This window comes from Rattus norvegicus, chromosome 20 (genome assembly GCF_036323735.1).
Source record: "Rattus norvegicus strain BN/NHsdMcwi chromosome 20, GRCr8, whole genome shotgun sequence".
Taxonomy (NCBI): domain Eukaryota; kingdom Metazoa; phylum Chordata; class Mammalia; order Rodentia; family Muridae; genus Rattus; species Rattus norvegicus.
The window spans coordinates 20,855,475-20,875,419 of record NC_086038.1 but is presented as its reverse complement, the minus strand read 5'-3'; the positions used below and the strand labels follow the sequence as shown (position 1 = coordinate 20,875,419).

General features: G+C 47.0%; 1 long non-coding RNA gene across 3 annotated transcripts in view; it reads right to left on the bottom strand.

Annotated features, from left to right (window-relative positions):
- Window positions 1-943: 943 nt before the first annotated feature.
- The window catches only part of LOC102550965 (uncharacterized), a 30,844-nt gene continuing 11,842 nt past the window's right edge, over window positions 944-19,945 (bottom strand). Inside the window, exons 2-5 of one of the 3 annotated variants that reach the window (XR_010060808.1) lie at window positions 17,103-17,366; window positions 12,696-14,360; window positions 10,707-12,154; window positions 944-1,442 (exon numbers count right to left, since the gene is read on the bottom strand). This is a non-coding gene — a long non-coding RNA (uncharacterized LOC102550965). Of the gene's footprint in view, window positions 1,443-10,706; window positions 12,155-12,695; window positions 14,499-17,102; window positions 17,367-19,945 lie in introns of those variants that run through there. The other 2 variants (XR_005497746.2, XR_010060807.1) reach the window with 2 other exon arrangements.

The following is a 19,945-nucleotide window of genomic DNA, read 5'->3' as shown; positions in this document are numbered from 1 at the left end:
AAAGGTCTTGCAACTCAGACTCGGAAATTACAGGGTTCATCTGGGAGATGTGACAGGGCCTCGTCACTGGTCACTAGTGATACTGGATTTGGCCTGAAGCACACTTGTTTAGTCAAGACAGGAAGTGGCCAAGAAGTGTGACCCAGAGGAAGGCCGGGGACCAGGTTGTCAGACAGCTCTGCGTTGGCCTGCCCGGCCTTGACCAAGTTTCTTGACTTCTCTGAGGCTTAGGTTTTTCTCCTTCTATGTGATGGAAAGACTAAAGACGCCTCTCCTTGGGGCATACACTGCCTCATGGTTCTGTAGTATCAATGTGAATAACTTAGTCAATAGAAAAGCAAAGTTTTCTGAAAGTGTTGGCTCATCCAACTCATGGTGGATAATTCTTTATCGACTTTGAGATGGTCCTTGTTACGAAGAAATAAAAAAGTAAAACAAGCCTAAGGCCGAGGAGACGATAGCTCAGTCGATAAAGAGCCAGTCGTGGAAGCATGTAGCTCTGATCCCAGAACTCCCTTGGGGAGATCAGAGTCAGAACCAGGAGGATTGTGGGAAGGTCGTGAGATGTGAAGAACAGAAAAGCAGCAGAAAGGCCTGCTTCGAACATGGTGGAAGGTGAGGATCAAAACCGGAAAGTATTAGTCCCAGGCCTTCACACACATGACACGGCACAAGCATGCCTACACACATGCATGCACGCACAGATTCAAACACACAGAGACACATGCAGACGCAGAAACACAAAGACACACACAGACACCCACACAAATACAGACACAGACACACCCAGAGAGATACATACACATACAGACACACACATACAGACACACAAAGAGACATAGACTCACTCACAAACACACAAAAAGGTACACACACACACACACACACACACACACACACACACACACACACAGAGCTAATTAAGAACTGAAGCACCGAAAGATATTTTTAGAGATGTCTCTCCTACAGAGCTGATGTTAATTATTTCAGAGGGTTTAGAATATATTTGATTGCTTCAGATTTCTGCATCTTAATATTCAAAGGTAATATTATTTACATTGCGTAATTGTAAATGTCTCACACAGTTTAATGAGGAGTCCATTTGATGGGAAAACGAGCCTTTCCTCTTGTTGATCTTCAAACACTGGAAGACTGGACTGACCCTCCACACCTTTTCTCCTATCCTGGCTCACAGTCAGGACTTTCTCCCTTGGCACAGAAAGTCAGTTCAATCCCTTCAGAAACCTGGTTTTCTTTTTCCTTTGAGCGTTCCTGATGCATCCGCACACTCTCCTCCCAGCTGTGTCTGACTCTCTGAGCATGAACACCATCCAGATGAATCTCTTTCTCAAGCATTTTGAGTCTGCTTCCTTTCCCAAAGGTGGATGATGCAAGCTTAGGGAATATAAATCACATTTTGCCTTTCTGGTTTGTAGATAGACCTATAGTAAACACAAGAAAAAGCATGCAGATTATTCCAAAGTAAAAAAATAAAGTTATTTACTCAGGAGATGGGGGTAGGTGTGAGTTCAAAACCACCCTGGTCCACAATAGCAAAACCATATCTCAAAAGAAAAAAAGAAATCTGGATTTCTGCTTTTATGAGTCTAGCTAATCACACGTGTGCCTTTGAATGCATTTTTATGTGTTTACGCATGAACATGCCAAACCTTTAATCATGAATTCCCCTTGCAGAGTCATTGCACCAGAACCAAACTGATGTTTACATGGAGGGTAACTCTGGTGGGTTGTTGATCTTGTACTCAAGGCCGTTGTGAGCATTCTCAGAGGTTATACCCGACACTCATGGCTTCATCCCTCTTCCACACCATGGAAAATGGCCTTTCTTTATCCAATATAAACCCTTTGTGAGCTCTGTTACCATATGCACTCACAGCTAAGCAAATATGAACGCGCAGAGAGTTGAAGTACCCTTGCTTGGGGATCCTTGGCGAGTAACTGGCCACCCCGAAAATCTAAACCAAAGTGTAAGCAATTGTTCTCAAAGTAATGGCTGTTCTGAGAGGAAGAACAGGCAGAATGCTCCAGGATTGGCCCACATAGGAGCTCCGTGGCAAAAGGAACAGTTGAAGGGACTTGTCCTTTGCTCGGTGTATGGACTATGCCCATGACAGCCATGGACAGTCCGGATGGCTCTCCCACAGTCCTTTCTTGCCTGCCTACCAAAGCCCTGATCTCAGCACTCCCCTTGAAAGTCGCTGCATGCCTGCTATGCTGCAACGTGTCCCATCTCGAATGAAGCCTACCACAACGTTTTGTGAATTGAGTAACACATAAGAAGGCTATCTGGCTCCTTACTAACATCAACATAATGACATAGAATATCACATAAGAACAGATCGACCCATTTTATTGAAGGGTAAAGAATTACAAGGAGAGAAACACCCCCTCACCTCCCCCCACACCGTTCCTTTCTAAGCACCCAAGCTTTATTCTGAGATCTCACATCACCTCCTGGCATCTCCCCCCTCCCCCCCACCCAGAAGTTTTGATGTGTACCTCACACACGGAAAAAAAATAATTTACAAGGAAAGAGAGATAAAAGCGCCTACGAAAATAAGTTGTATTTTGGTGGTTTTCTATTTTTCTGGCTCTCCCGCACATGTTCTCCTGTGTGATGATAATTGAGGAGTTGGAGTGAATTGTGCTTCAGAGATTGTGAGGTCGACTTCTGTGTCTGTTCTCCTTTAAGGGAGGAGATAAGGGAGTCCCAAGAGAGAGGTAATAGTAGCCAAGGTCACCCAGCCAGGCAATACTCAAGTTGGGATTTTTATCTGTGTCTCTTCAAAAGCAGCGTATCATGAACTCGGGGTTTTAAGCCACACTTTTAAAATCTAGCATCGCATAAAACTTTTAAAGCCCCAGCGCTGGGTGATATTTGAGCTATTTTGAGGGAAACGGTAATTGACATTTAAAGATATCTTGTCTCCTAGCAACCAGAGGAGTTCCTTGGAGTTCACTTAAGCTTCAAGAAGACTCACACCCGGAACCAGGCTGACTGACACCCAGCTTCTCCCCTGCCTAAGTTCTGGGGCTGCCATGGGACACGGTGTGTTTGGCTGGTTCTGAAGGAGGAGAGGGTGAGAGAGGGGAGGTGACTAACATGTGTGTCATCAACCAGAGACGAATTAAAAGAAGTGCCTTTTCCTTGGAACTGTATTGATCAGGGCACAGTGAAAGAACCCGGAAGAGCAGAATTAAATCCTAGTTACATCCCTTCCCCCGCGCCCACCGGAGTGAGCGAGAGTGTGAGTCTGGGACACTGTCCTTCAGACTCTTTCCCACTCAGACCCCACGTTATTCTGAGTAAGCTGCCCTTTTCTGTTCCACCAGAGAGAGATGCACTTCTTGCCTTCTCAGTAACTGGAGTTTGGCTATTTGAGCTTGATTCCCCGCAGCGCCCCAGTCCTGGGTGTTGTCTCTCTCTTATGTATCTGTTCACAGATGGGTTTGTTTATCTTTGTGCAAATCTAACTAGGAGGGCGCTTGTTTCTAAAAAGCAAACATACATTCTCAGTCTGCGTTCCCCAACTCGTCACGGTTTCCAATTCCAGAGTCTCTGAGGGGTGATTAAGCAACCTTCATTCTTAAAAAGAAAATCAAACTTATCTTTCGTGTGGGGGGGGGGGTGAAAAGGGAAGGGAAGAAGGGGAGATGAGGGAAGGAAGAGAGGGGTGGGAAGGAGAGAGGTGGGGGAGGGCTGAAGAAAGGGAGGAGAAGAGGGAAGGGGAGGGAGCAGGGGAAGAGGGAGAGGGAGAGAGAGGGAGAGAGAGAGAAAGAAAGAAAGAAAAGGAGAAAGAGAGAGAGAGAGAGAGAGAGAGAGGGAGGGAGGGAGAGAACTGCTATAGCATGCCTGAGTCAGTCAGAAGACAACCTCAGGCGATGCTCTTTGCTTTCCATCATGAGATAGTCTCTTCCTTGCCACTGTGTTTGCCCAACTAGATGGCATAAAGGTTTCTTGGGATTCTGTCTCTGTCTCCTAGCCAACCACAGAGAGCCCTGTGGAGTTACAGACATGTGACACCTCTCCTGCCTTTATGTGTGTTCTCGGGATCCAAACTCGGGGCCACCTGCTTGCAAGGCGACGGATTTACCCACTGACCCATCTCCCTTCCTCCTTCCAGCCCGTTTGCGAGCGCCCTTTTCACTAATCCTGAAAATATAAAATGGCGGGAGACAGTTTCAGCATGTGGTAGTGTAAGAGTTGAAGCCACAAGTATAGAACCCCAGGGAAAATATGAAACTCACTGGATGAGGTTGTCCCCTTCTCTAGGACGGGGGCAGCCTTGCCAGCCAGACACACCCACAGGTTACAGTCTGAGGGTCCTGTGTGTTATAGCAGCACGCTCACCTGTCAACTCCCCAGCCTTCCCTCCCCTGTGTCTGGCACTGCTCCAGGAATAGGAGATTTGAGGTTGGGAAAGAGCCGTGCTCCTGGGTTTGAGATGCTCAGAATTAAAGATGAATACAGATGCTGAAGCAAAGCATTTGTATGTGATAGATGACGGAGACATAGGAAGACATCTGCTGGCCTTTAGGAAAGAGAGGAGCTCCAATCTCAGGGGATGCAGGACATCTTCCCGGTGAAGGGAAGTTCAACTGAACACACGGGTGTCCTACTGTAGAGAGAGTGACAATGTAGGTGTATTATCTTATGAAATAACATGTCCGTTTGCTTTCTAGTGCTTCTGTCTCTTCTGCCTCTTGATTTGGATACACATGCACATGCACACATGCACACATGTGCACACACATACACATACAGACACATGCACACATACACACACGAACACACATACACACATGTGTATACACACATACATACACATGTGTACACACATACACACATGCACATGCATACACATACACACACATACACATATACACACACATACACATATACACATAGAGACATGTGCACAAATGTACACTCATACACACACACACACACACACACACACACACACACATACACCCCACAACTCCTCTTTTGTAACTTTGTGGAAAATCCTAGCCTCCACTTCTTTACTGCCTGCCCTTCAACTTGTGCTCTCTCTAAGGCCATTCAGCTTTTGTTTTTGGTAAACCTTCTCCTTCCAGTTACTTCCTTTTGTGAGCTATTTATAAAGCAAGCAAAGATCCAGAAAATGTCAACAGAATTCGTAAGAAATCCAAGTGTCATTGCTGTCTCCTGTAAAACTGCCACTGCTTGGTTCCCATCAGTCAGACTAGTCTCACTCCCAGAGACTCTAGAAGGCCAGAACTCAGGAAAGAGGGAAACTGAGTGTGTTTTTCGACAACCTAGGTTCTGCTGGAATTGCAACTTCATATCAGAACTATAACCTGTAGCCGGACCCCTGCTGTCCCGAAGGTATGCACAGACCTTCCTCCTGCCTTCCCTTGAAGCCGGGAGTGCACAGCTGTTACCTGGGGATGGGACAGGCAGCGTCACCCTAGGGTATGGGTGCAGGGGTGTATTTGTTTAACTGTTCTGCCTAACCAGGTGTGCTGATACACATCTATAGGGAGTCGCACAAGGCACATCTACAATGTAAGCACCATTGGAGACAGAGGCAGGAAGATTGAAAGTTTAAGGCCAGCCTTGGTTACATAGCAAGACCTCATCCCAAAAGAACAAAATTATAAAAGAAAAATAACAAAAGAGAGCGGAAAAAAGAGACTGTGTCTGTCAATGGCTGTCACCAACGAGGTTCAGATTCATCCCCTATCCTCAGGTGTTTTGAGGACCCAATAGGGCCCACCTATGTAAACTCCCCAAGAGACTCCTAAAATCTATGGGTGAATTTTGCTTGCTTATTTGAGATGACACATTTTCTGTCTTTTTTAAACAATTGTTTGTTTTTACTTTATGGGTATAAATATTTTGTCTGCTTGTACGTGTGTGGGCCTCGTGGGTGCCAGGTGTTCATGGAAGTCAGGAGAGGGCATTGGATCTTCTGGAACTAGAATTTCAGACTGCCGTGAGCCTTCTTTCAAAGTGACAAGTGTTCTTAATGGCTGCCATTAAGCCAGCCTTCTCTTGTTATCTGAGCGAGCTCAGTGTATTGGTAAACCGGCATAGAAAGGCAAGGACAGAAAATCAACACATTTCGGGCAGAGAATCAACACAGAAAGACAGGCGGAAATAGTTTGGTGTTAACAGAGCAGGTAATGGAAGTTTGGGCATTTTAGTTTACAAGCAAAAGGCAAGAATGCAGTCATTCATCAAGCGCATGCCGGGGATTTCCTGGCCCTATCATTTCCCACTTATTGGGCAAGTTGCTTGATGCTCTAAGCTGTTTCTTCATCTTTAAAACATGTCCCATTTGGCCTGTGTGAACCAAAGAAAACGATGCTCTCAGGAAATCCACACGGCTTACTCAGAGTGTCGTGTTAGGCTAACCAAAGCTTTCAGGTAAGTATACCAAGGGAGCAGTGATTGTGACCATATCTAGCTATAAACAAAAAATGGTTCCCAGTCTACTGTCACTGCCCCTGCAAGGACACTCTTCTTTTCCTCTCAGAGTTCGCCTCTAGGAAGTCAGTGTTTCACTCCTGAAAGGATCCAGCTATCTGCAACACAAGCTTCTTGCTCTCTGGTTGTCCACAAGCTCCCTAAGAAGCTGAGGAAGTCCCTGAGCTTGTCACCAGGATGGATTAAGAGCAGCCAAGCCAACCTCTATTCCTGTGGGGCCTCCACCTGGGAAAAGGAGTCGGGACGCGATTGGAGCTGTATACGATGACTCGTTTGGAAAAGAAAATAGCTCTCTGCCTAAACCACGTGACTACGCACATCTTTGAGTAGCGACCTACAGAAGCCATGCAAGATGCCCATCGACATCCGAGGATACAAAGCAGGCGATTAAATGATAACAATGATCTAGATGCACCGGAATCACCCAATCAGAAAGAGGGCCATCTGTGTGTGGGCAAAAACAACCAAGCCACTGCTCAATAAAACAAACTCTTGAAAATGATGACTTAGCAATTGGTACTGATGTAGCAAACTGTCCACAACTTACAGAGCATAGTAAGAGCACAGGACAATGACAGAGGTGAAATGTATGGGAAGGAAACACCAAATCTAATTTTTTTAGTTGACTGTATTCCTAACTATTTAGACCAGTGGTTCTTAACCTTCCTCAAGCTGCGGCCTTTTAATACAGTTCTTCATCTTGTGGTGACCCCCCCAACCATAAAATTATTTTTGTGGCTACTTCATAACTGTAATTTTGCTACAGTTATGAATCATAATGTAAATATCTGTGTTTTCTGATGGTCTTAGTTGACCCTTGTGAAAGGGTCATTTCATTCCCAAATGGGTCACAATCCACAGGTTTAGGAACACTGATCTAGACTCTGAACTTACCTAAGGAAAGGTTTTGTTGGAGGGCAGAGTAAATATTACTCTGGGAGACAAGGGGGACCACTGAGGGACATCTCGAAGGGTATTTTGGATTGTGGAGATTGATACAATACTGTCCCTTGGTAAGCAGGTCTCCAGAGACTTACAGACCAGGCGACTGAGAGAAATCTTGGCAAGCACTTCCTCCCTCGTTTGAAGACGAGGAAATGGGGGCCACTAATAGGGGTAACCCTGTCTAAAGAATTCAGAGTCAATTACTGTACTGATCAGAGTGCAACTGGGAAAACCAATCAAACGTGGTGCCTGCCCTAGTTACTTTTTATGGCTATGGTAAAACACCGAAGCCAAGACAACATATTTTTTTAAAAAAAATCATTTAACTGGGCTTATAGCTCCAGAGAGTTGGAGTCCATGGTAGTGAAGTAAAATGATGTGGGGTGTGTGTGTGTGTGTGTGTGTGTATGTGTGTGTGTGTGTACAACTGAGAGCTCACACCTCAAAACCACAAACAGAAGCAGAGAGTTAACTGAAAATGGTGTAAGTCCTTGGAAATCTCAAAGCCTTCCCATAGTGACACGCCTCCTCCACCAAGGTCACACCTAATCCTTCCCAAACAATTCCATCAACTGGGGCCCTCCTATTCAATCCCATGAACCATGTGGAACTCCAGCAGAACCGGTCCTCCAAAAGTCACAGACCACAGCTTGGGACACTGCCGAGGCAGGCAGGGCAGAGGAGAAATCTCAGGCCTCTTCCTTATTCTTGCCCTCTTAGCACCCTGAGTGGTGAACCCCAGGAGGAAGCCAGGAAACACAGCTGGAGAAAGTAGAGGAATGTGACCCAGAAAAGGGCCGGGCTAAAACAAGGAAGGGCCACGGTGAGTCAATCATGTCTCCAGCGTTCCTTTATCCAGGGTTCTGCCTGGAAAAGAGCTGTCATTTGGTGGTAACCACAGGAGCTGCTTTCTCATGGGCAAACTATGTTAGTATTTTGTCAACAAACGCATTCCTGATCCGTCTCCTATCCAATGGGGAAAGGCTTCTACACAATGCAACCCTGAGTCAGCCCTTCTAAAGGGCAAGCATTTCTCTAGTATTGCTTGAGTTTCCATAGGATGAGTGCATTTCTTTTTCTTCATGGCTACATCTTGGAGAGGTAGGCCTCCTAAATTTTCGCATTTATGGTAGACACATTGCCGAGAAATGGCTTATGTAGTAGGTAAGGACTTAAACCCCTTGGCATAGCCATGGACCCCCCACCTAAGTTACTCTAATTAGTTGTCAGTAAAACTCATGTTCTTCTTATGTATATAGGGTTCCAAGATGAGTCGCCAATCTCTAGCTTGCCAGGAACAATAACCCCTAAGTTCTCTTTCTAGAAGAACTCTAATAACTGGTGACTGGCCAGACAGGGTTAAAGGTCAAAATAATTAACATCTAACTTACCACGGTAGCTGACCCATCAGACCAACCACTGTCCCCAAGAGAGCCCTTGTATCAGGGGGGCAGTGCAACTTTTAACTGTTGCATTGTCTGATTGGTATTGAGGACAGTGTGGTTGGGGGGAAGTCAGGGCAGCTACTCAACTCTTTCCTCAACCTCTCTGCATGCAGTCTAAGACTCAACTTTACCGAGAGGATCATAAAACAGGATGCACCCTGACAGCATGCCAAGTTCTTCCAGGGACCCTGGCAAAGAAATCCCAGTTGCTGACTCCGGGTTGGCTGGGAGCCTCTTTCCTCACCCCAGGTGGAGAGGCCTGAATCAGCTCCAGATTAGCATTTCTTAGGTCTCCGTCCTAGCACAGTGCAACACAAGAAACCAGCAAAGGGCGATGCTAGAATGAATGCTCACAGAATGGTCGAAAGTTTGCAAAGCGCTCTCTCTCTCTCTCTCTCTCTCTCTCTCTCTCTCTCTCTCTCTCTCTCTCTCTCTCTCCCTGAAGGTTTTTCTTTCTCTTTTTTTCCTTTGCCAAGATCTTCCAGAAAAAAAAAAGCAGAACTTTTGCCCAGACAGAGCAAACATGTCACAGAGTTCTGCTTTCATCGTGTGTTAAGTGGAAATGATTGGGCAAGGGAGTAGTAAGATTCCTCTCCACGTTTCCTCTGAGTTGGGGGGTTGGTCCTGCACACTCAGACTGACACTGCAAAGTGCGAAAGCTTGCGCTCAGCACCCTCGAGTCCCACCCTGCCTCAGCCACCTGCCATCTGGGGTAATCTGCCCAGAATGTGGCTGAAGGCGCTGCTTCCTGGATGCATACATACATATAAAGATGGGGGGCATTTTTGACAACTTCTGCTCTAGGCGTGCATAGAAGACAAGGTTCTGCCATTGGGTTGTAATAACTGAAGTCCATCCAGGACACTTCTGTCTCTCATGACTGACAACTGAGTTCAAGACCAGTAGGGCTCTTGGCCGCTTTGTCCTAAAATAAGTGTTAGATAGTTCCAGACGGAATCAATACTCCCAGGGAGCCATTGCATTTATTTAAAAAGGAACGTAAAAAGGAAGGTATACCTGTGTGGAGGTGTGTGCTGGGGTGCATGTGTGGAGCCCAGGAGGACATTAGGTGTGCCGGTGACCACTCTGTTTTCTTCTCTTGAGACAAGGTCTGTCACTGAACTGGGTTAGCCACTGCCAAGTCTGTCTCCCCACTCCCAGCCCTACCCCCACCTCCGACACTAGAGCTGGGATTACAGACACTTGGAATTATGTCAATTTTTTACATGAACTTCGGAGATTTGAACTCGGGTCCTCGTGCTTGTGCAGCAAGCACTCTTAGCCACCTCCCCAGCCTCTTCCACTCTCTCCATTGTATAGGTGAGCAGACTTGGCTCAGCTCCCTTTGGCACATGGAAGGGTAGCACGGTTGCTGGTCCTGACACTGCCTAGCCGTACGTGCTGCAGTACGCAAACCATTTAGGCTAGGTAAGCTTTGGATTAGAGCCGTCGCATACGTCATTCGACATCAAATAGGGTTGCATTTTAGAATCCCCCGTGGGAAGCTTTCTAAAAATTCTGATGCTCGAGACTCTCCCCCCAGAGCCACTATCAGAAGCACTAATCACGTGACTGGTCTTACTTTCAACTCTCCAGATGGTTAGAATAAGTAGCCAGGCTTAGAAACACTGCCTGAGACCTTTGTTTTTTTTTTTTTTTTTTTTTGGTTTTTTTTTTGTTTGTTTTTTTTTTTTTTTTTGTTCTTTTTTTCGGAGCTGGGGACCGAACCCAGGGCCTTGCGCTTCCTAGGTAAGCACTCTACCACTGAGCTAAATCCCCAGCCCGGAGATCTTTGTTTTGATAAACTTCAGTTCTCTTACCTGTAACAGTGGCGGCTGCCCCACCTCCCAGCCCTGGGAGCGGTCCGGTGTCATAGCCCCAGATCCGCTGATTGTTAGCGCAGTGACCGCGAACAACCTACTTGATGTTTCTTGGTCTTAGGCAATACTCTGACTTAGGCGCCTTACAAAAATTCAATTTTGAAACTCGGATGAGATGTGTTTGTAGAGCGCTGCCACCTGACTCATGGTAAACATGGTATTATTGGTCAATGCCGGTATGGAGAAAGAGTTCCCAGGGTTCTCTGGGACACTAAGCCCACGCCAATTGGTTGCCTTCAGATGATGTGTCATTGTTACTGTGAATTGTGGTTCTCAAGCCCGGGTGGGTTTGCGGGGGCGGGGGAGGGCGCTGGGAGGCAGGATGGATTTTAAATTATGGGAAAGAAGGAAAAGGTTGCATACAGGAGATGTAAAACTAAGAAGTATGTTTCAGAAGGAGAAAGGGGTGATCTGATCCATTTCTCCAGGGAGAGAACTCTTGGAAGCAGCCTGATATAAGTAAGTGGTAATAACTTCCCAGGAAGCTGATGGCGCTGAGGTGGGTTCTGAACCCGCGCATATGGGGCTCCCCGGGGCCAATAAACCAGAATGAGGAGTGCACACACTTCAGGCTTTATGCCTCAGCCAGGGAAACTGGGATGTCTCAACAGCTTGGGAATGAGGACTAAGCTGCTGCCCGAATCCACTCTCAGAGGATACTCTGGGCTCCCCATGTGTGTAAAATAGCTGCATCAGCTGCCAACGCGTTACTAAAACTCTGCAAGGTGAAGCTGACTAACCCTTTGCCCTCGGCAACTCAGAGCCCTGGGAGCGCAATATCTGGTCCAGTAAATGGGGCCACTAGACCCTGCCTCCTTGGAAACTGGAGGACATTTTAACAACTCCCCCCAAAAGATGGCAGAGGGAAAAGTTTTAGCACTGTGAGACACTTTATGATACTTCATGTTTTCCAGCACAGACTTTATTTAGTCTCATGCAGAAAGCCAAGGGACTTCCCTTGAGGCTCGCCTTTTTTTTTTTTCTTCACCATAGAAAGGTTATGTCATGCTGAAGGGTTGGAGCTTAAGATGGAAACGGCTTCCCAGGGAAGCTGGGTGTGGCTGGCCCTAGGCCTCTCTGTTCAGGGACTCATGGTCTCGGACAGCTACCCCGTAGCATTGTATGAGGTCTCACTGGTGGGACAGAAGGATACTACTGCTACTTATGAGTGTGTGCATGTGCGTGAGCATGTGCATGTATGCCTAGACTATTAATTCAATATTTGCGTCTCTTATCCAGCTTAGCGAGCCAGTCTTATAACTTCACTGGGTACATTCAGTACCCATCCAGTGTTCTGTCCTAGTATGCGCAGTTCTTGAGGACGCATTTGTCAATCTCCTGGTGTCCGGTGAGTCCGGGGTAGTCAAGATACCTCTTCTAAGCACTCCCTGTGGAAACGTACGAGCATTTTAGTGACTCGAGAAGGGAGTGTTATGTTAGAGTGCTATACAGTGGGGATCCAAGTTCTGACTAGACCTCAACTAGGAATGGACACTTTCTGATAAGAGAGGAAGCTGTGACCTCACAAGCCATTCCATTGCAGAGTCACAGGCAATAGAGTCAGTAAGGAGGCACAGCATGTCACCTTATGGAGAACAACAACTTCTAGGTTAATTAACAGCCCTGTCTCTCTTGGGATGTATTGGTAGAACCATTCTTTCAACCTGAAGTCTGTGTGAGCAACACCAGGTCCCCGAGAGCAACTGCATTAACAACCCGGATCAAATGGCCTCAGAGAGTAATAAGAGCTTTAAAATAAGGACAACACCATGCTTGCCCAATACCACTGGACAAGAACCTTACAAACATAGAGAACAAGGCCGGCTCATGGGTCTCTTCTGCAAAAGCCGGTCATGAGTCACTGGCTGGTCCCACAGGGTGTGAGTGTGTGAGGTACCTGTTTCAGGACCCATTGATCAGTTATCCTACCTTCTTCGAAGCCTTCTCCAGGGTTCCCCTGCACACACATTAGCCACAGCGTGCCATTTCCTGATAGTCCTTTGAGGGATGTTAGACAAAGCTCCTATTACACAATAGTCAGAAATAGTGAAGGACAGGTTAGAAAGCTTTCTCTCCTCCATCAGTGATTGCTGTAAGCCTTCATTTGGGCTTTCTTCTTCTGTGCTTCTTCCCCAAACAGGAAAGGAGGGAGGAAGGGAAGAAGGTTGGAAAGAAGGGAGGGAGGAAGAGGAAGGAGGAATGAATCCATTGCAACTAGTAACTGCTGAATAACCCTTGGTAGAGAGGATGATGGGGTTGAAGACATATCAGTCTCCTGAGAGCCCTCCGAGCCAGTTCCAGACGGCAGACCGACCTCTGGTTCTTCTGAGGGGAAGCACTTTGTTACCCAGCAGGAAGCAACCTCAATGAGTGTGGAAGCAGACCTGTGTCTAAATGTTCTCAAGCCTCATTCCATCAGTTTTCTCCTCTGCAGACAGGGCTGTTCCTCACAGGTCTGAGAACCACAGAACAATGTGGAGGTGGAAAAGCCCCTGACACCTTCAAGTGCAGCTTCAGATGTCCCTTGCAGTGTCATGCTGAGTGCCTTTCCCAACATCCAGCATTGCTGGATTCCTGATCCTCATAGAATCGGCTGTCATTTGTTGGGTACCTACTGTGCAACCCACAGTAGCACTGTTTCATGCCCATGCTGTGAGCTTCACAGCCTCTGCGGGGGGTGGGCAGTACTATGGCCTCTACTTGGGGGACCGGAAGCATTAACTAGGAAAGATTTGGATCCAGTCAGAGCTGCCCCTGCCATCTGTGCCAGGGACAGGCTTCAAATCCTGATCTTTGTACTGAGTATCTCTGTCGCCTCTGGCCTACAGAGGAAGTTTGGGCCATCTCTGAAGCTGAGCTAGCTCGAGGCCTGAGACACTACCTTATTACCCGTACCCCTTTGCTCCCTTCTACCGGATCGATTTCAATATATTTTTTTCTTCCTTAAATATTCCAAGAAAAAGATTAAGGGACCTTCTGGTGAGCTGAAAATTCACGTGTGACCTTTGAACTTTACAATTTTCACTCTGTGTGGGGGGCACGGGGGGGGGTGGTCGGGTTGGTTCAACATGGTTAATTAGACTGAAAGTGTTACGCTCGCACAGAACCGTCAAAGTCAGTGGCAGTGTCATAGGAAACTAAGGATGTCCACAGTACTTAGGCACCGAGCATCCCCCCGGCCGGCTCTGGGTCTGCCTGGGCTGGCGTCTGATGCCCTGCCTGAGAAGATCGAACGAGAGATGAATCACCTGCCGCGGTGGTATGTGCTATTTCCAAGCCGCTTGGCTCATGAGTCCTGCACAATGTTGCAGCCCACTCTCGTTTGTCACACCAGAGGCTTCCTTTTGAGTAAACAGCGGTCCACACTTCTGTTGGTTCTGAGTCACCACTTAGTGTTCACGCTGAAATGCCAGCTCCGTCCTCAGCACAGTATGCAGCGTGAAACCAAGTGGGCAGGGCGAGATCGGTACTTCCCATGGAAACTTCCGTGTCCCACAACGCAGTGGAGCCTCCGGGAGGGTCTCTCACAGCATCCTTACAGGGCTGCCGTTCTGTCACAGCCACCTTCTCCTCTCAGCAAAGCCCTTCTGATAGCTGAGGAGGGACAAGAAGAGGCAGTCCAGTGAGTTGCCCAAGGACCCCGGAGTCTTTTAAATGACCTGGTTAAATCACCTCATATGATCTCACACCTTGTCTCACAGGCACCCCCCTCTTCCGGTCAAGTAACATCACCATAGCGTCTTCCGTTTGACATGCTACTATGACATCATCATAACATCTTCCGTTTGACATGCTACTTCACTTCTCTCTCTCTCTCTCTCTCTCTCTCTCTCTCTCTCTCTCTCTCTCTCTCTCTCTCTCTCTGTGTGTGTGTGTGTGTGTGTGTATTTTGCCATCTCTCCGTACAATAGCTGACTGGACCCAACTCAAGCATTCCTGCCTCCCTCAAAGTCTTGTCAGACAAGTGACTCTCCCCAGAAGAACCCTCTCCCATCAAAGAACAGCTGACTCCACTGTACCGTGTCCCATGTGTTGTGACCACACCATCGCTTATTGCATTGGATCCCATAACTTATTAGATGTGAATTATTAGATATGAATATACCTTCCTGGGCCACAGACTTGAAAAGTTTCTAAAATGGCTAATACAGCTGTAAGTAGCAAGAAGTCCAGCCAATCAGTAGCTGGGAAAACTAGGGGACTATCTATTTTTTAAAAATACATTTTTCTGGACAGATAACATTGTTATGACAATTTCATGATATCTTTGGGGCTCTTTTTTGTTTGTTTGTTTGTTTGTTTGTTTGAGAGGATCTCACTTGATAACCCTGGTTGTCACTATGTAGACAAGGCTGGCCTCAAACTCATGGAGATTCACGTACCTCTGCCTCCTTAGTACAAGATTAAAGATGTGTACCAGCATACCACACCCAAATTTATATCTCGAGGTACCCTGCTTCTTTCTACATTTCTGCTCAGCTATCTTTATCCTGTGGTTATTTTCCTCTGCCTCTCCCCCAGTGGTCTTAAAATGGCTGGTCCGTTACCATTTCTACTTTCAAGGTGGGCAAAAAGGTTGACCCAATACACAATAAGGTGCCAGTAACCAAGCCTGCCCCTCTAATAATAGCTCTTCTTCCCTTTCAGTGGTGGGAATGAGGCTATCTTGATATCAGAAAGAGGAGGTAAGATAGACTATTCAGTTGGATTATACTGAGATGCCAAAGATAGCCAGGGTTTGCTTAGCAACACAGAAGAGAAGTGTTAGCATCGAGTGCACATGTATCAGTGTCTACCGTGTGTGCAGGAATTATGGTTTCTTGTCAGTCTCTCTTTGGGGCTTAGCATAGAGCATGGCAGAATAAATAAACAACAAAGACAGGATCTGGAGCTCTGGGTGGCCCAATCCAGTGTTATCTGTACAGTGAGTCTGCATGTCTTCCTATTACAGGCTTGGAGATATTTGGGGATGCAGGCATATATGGCTGCCATGAGTCCCTCATTTCCATTGTTAAAGTCGTGGTTTTGAGAGCCTCGCTAGGTCCTTGGGACATCTCTCTGTCAGTCCCTACTCTATGGAAGGTCTCTCAGCTACAGAGCAGACTCCCCTTGGTCTATCTAAGACCATTGCCTACTCCTGTATGACACGACGGTCATTTTCAGATTTTCAAGGTTATAAACAACCTTTCTGTGAATATCTTTGAAAAACATTCAGGTTCCTTCTTACTGTTTTCTTAGTCTACACTCGAACGAGAAGAAACCTTGAGTTAAGAACGAACTCATCTTTAAGGTCTCTACAGGATCCTGGTTATGTTCCCTTGCATAACTTCGATTCTTCCCTGCTGTGCTGATGGCTTCCCTTCTGAAAGTTTTCATTGTCACATGCTTATCCCCAGGGCCATCTCTCTCCCTTTCCCAGATCGCAGCAGAACTACCACACACTAGAAGCCAAGATGGAGGATTTGGGACGCTAGCGTTTTTCTTATTCTATTATGTGAGAATACATTTCTCTCTGGGAGACAGAGGGCCACAGAGTCTGTGTGTATACAGATGGTATTTATTAAATACTTTATGCTGGGCCTATGGCATTATCCCATGCGCCCATTGGTGTCTAGAGATTTGTTCGTTTGTTTATCTTTTCCCCACTGTTCACCAAGTTACCAAGTTGTGTCCGTTTTCCCTCCTAAGTGCTGTCATCATCTTTGTGGAAGTAGTTGCCTATAGGGATTAAGTCGGTGCCTCACGCATACTAGGTGTGCTGGACCCTAACTAAGACACTAGGCAAGCAACTTAACCACTAAGCTCCATCCTCAGCCCTCTGCTTCCAATGCATCTTCATGACCTTGTGTCAGACCCGTGCTCAACATGACCCCGCCCTTCCTGCTTGCCCTCTATTTCTGAACACCCACGCCTTCAACCCATAAGCTGTTTGGCTCCAGTTCTTCTAAATACGCATGGCTATATCCCAGTCCCGTTTCCTCTCTTGACTCAAAAGCCACTCCTACACCACCGTGGTTCCCCATACACTACATCCTTTTCATGCTCACTTGCAAACGAAGGGTCCAAGGACAAGATGCCACCCGGGGAGCTCTTTGGTCTACCCCTCCACGGTTCCCAACCTTCAGAGAATGCTCTTAGATCCACCTCAGTCACGTCTTCCTTTCATGCGGAGGTACAGAGGGAAACTCGTGTCCTGTGCATCCTCCCTCGTTACTTCAAATGGCAAATTTACATTTTCTGTTAAGAGCCTACTCTAGAAAAAAGTGTGAGGCACTCGCTCCTTATGTCCCCGGCTAGAGGCCCCTTCCGTGTATCCCCAGAGCTTGGTGTACTCACCACATCTCTGCACTGTGACTGTGGGTTCAGTTGTCTCAGTCTTCCGCTGCCCCGAGAATCCCACGAAAGCCAGGATTGGCTCCTTCACTCCCCAGACTGAGGCTGTGCGGTAGGAGATGTGTGCTCTATGACTGGGTGATGCGTAGAGAGCTGAGAGTCAGCCAGAGGCTGGAGGAAGGACTGATCCTGGTAGAGCAGTGGTTCTCAAACTGTGGGTCGTGTGACCCCCTCAAAGGGGTCAACTGATCCTTTCACAGGGGTCACCTAAGACCATTGAAGAAAACGCAGATAGTTATGTTATAATTCAATAGCAGGTGCAAGTTTACAGTTACAGAAGTAACAACGAAAATAGTCTAATGCCTGGGGGTCATCACGGCACGAGGAACTGTATTAAGGGGTTGCAGCATTGGGAAGGTTGAGATGCACTGTGATATGCATTCACGCACATACACATACACATACATATACAGCACATACATATACAGCATGTACATACATATATATGTGTATATGCATATATGTTTATATATGTGTGTATACATGTGTATATGTGTGTATATGTGCATGTATATATAAATGTAATGTGTGTATATACATAGAATGACTCTATCCAGATTTGTAAACTGGACTATCTCCTCTCCTGTCTCATATCCACATGGCCCGTGTCCCTTCCCTTCCTGACGAGATAGAGGCGCACTGGACCCTGTGTGGATTACAAACACAGCCTTTCTCTTCTGGGATGTTGCTTTGCTTATGTGTGGAGAACCAACTGAATAACTAGACAATACATCTCACGGTTGTATAACATGACAGGGATGAGAACATCCTTGCTTCGAGAACTTTCTATGCACCCCCCTCCGTGTGTGTGTGTGTGCTTGAGTATGTGTGTGTGCTTGTGTGTATGTCCATGCTCCCCGAAACACACTGCATGCATGCTACAAATGTGCCCCCTCCCCCCCCATTATAAATAAGATTCTAGACTTGAAGGGCTTGGGAGCCTGCTTTGAGGAAGCAAACAGCTCCAAACTGATCCTTCACATCCTCCAGGACTCCCTGATAGCCTTACAAGCACAAACAGCCCTCGTGTGGGTGCAGTGAGGCAGGAGGACTCCTCCCAGGCTCCCACTGTATGGGTCTAGACTGAGCCTGAGTGCTCACAATTTGCCTAAAGCACATATAGTTGTATAGTTGGTAGCTTTGGTGGGTGAGAGAGGAATCTGATTTTCCTGCTGCTCATCCATCTCCTGGAAAGTGCCACTTAGGTTTGTTTCAAACTTATTCTTGGTCTCCCAGGAGCAGGCCTGCAAACCCAGTTCTAGCAGCAGCCCCCTCGTGTCAGCACTCCAAGGAAACAGCTCCCTCTTTAGGCAGACTCAGGGAATTCGGTCAGAGCATCCACTAGTGAACTCTCCCAGGTCCTTTTGCCTTAGGGTGTTCCAGCAATCCTGTGGTCACCAAAGCGATTTTATGTGGTGACTGGGGCCTGCTTTCGGTAGCCAGGACTCACACATTTGTCTGACTTCTCCATAACTCCTGTCTGTGAGAAGCGGTCTCCCTCAGAACGAAGGGGAAGAGAAGATGTGATGTTGATGCTTAGAAGGGCTGCAGAGGGATTTTTATCAGCACCCACCTCAAAGGCAAAGTTTGTCTGTCCACCTGAGATAGCGTCCAGGGATAGGAGTGGCCTGTCCCTGAGCAAGTGGGAGAGGAAGGTATAGAAGAACAATGGCAGGACAGAACCCAAGCAAGTGTGAGAATGTTTGAAGAGTGAACATCGGACCCCTCTCTCAGATTCAGCACTACCCCTGGAACCTTCTTCTGTGGAGGGATTCTGGGGCTGCCAGGCAAGCTCCAAAGTCACTGCCCCAAATCTCATCCACTCATCTGAGGCAAACAGATCATAGAGAGACCGTATCCACTGGTTTGTTGCTGTTTGGTTTGGTTTGGTGTGTGTGTGTGGGGGGGGGTGTTTGAATTGGGAACTCATTTCCTGCAGAGATAGCTGAGAAGTTTCAACAGTACCTCCAAAACACCCAGTCACGCTGTTAGAGAGTGACCTCGTGATGTCTCTTGAAGGTTTTTATTAAATTATACAGCTGCTGGCTCTAAGACCAAGTAAGCACCAGGGTGACCCAATGGTGTCCATATGCCCCTCTCCCCTGGTAACACAATCATTCTGGGGAAGGTGCCCATTTACACCATTGGCACCAGGACTCCCCAGGTCAACCTTGACGCTGTGTATCATTGGCCAAGTCCTGTTCCTCTCTGAACCTTACCGATCATCATCTCTGAGATGGGGCTTGACCTGAAGTGGAGAGGCACCTCTTGCACTAGTGCATTGTTAGGCATCCTCTGAAGAAAGGGGCCACAGCTGGCAACAATGTTGCAAACGCTCTGAACCAGACGCTTGCTGTGAGTCCGCCATGTGTGCATTCATTTAGTCAGCACTCATGGAGCGCTCGCTCGGTGTAGGCCAGGTGCTCTTGTAGCATCCAGAAAAGCAACAGTGAACAAAGTACAAATGTCTTCGTGCCAAGCAAATTAGCATTTCAAATCAAGAGCATTTAGCCTTCCGCCCTAGGCTTGCTTTCTCACGTCCTCAGATGGGCGACAAGGACACAGCATTTTGGATCACCTTTGTTCCATTGTCCCTGTGAGAACCTGCAGCTTGATACATGGTGAGCACAGATTCTTACATGGTTGGAGATGATACATGGTTTCCGCTTCCAGAAATTAGGACGATGAAGCAGCTTTCCTTTTTTTTAGTGGTTATTTTAGTGGTTAGCAAGAGGAATTTTTCCGACAGATAAAATAATCATCACACCTAATGACTCTTTGCTGTG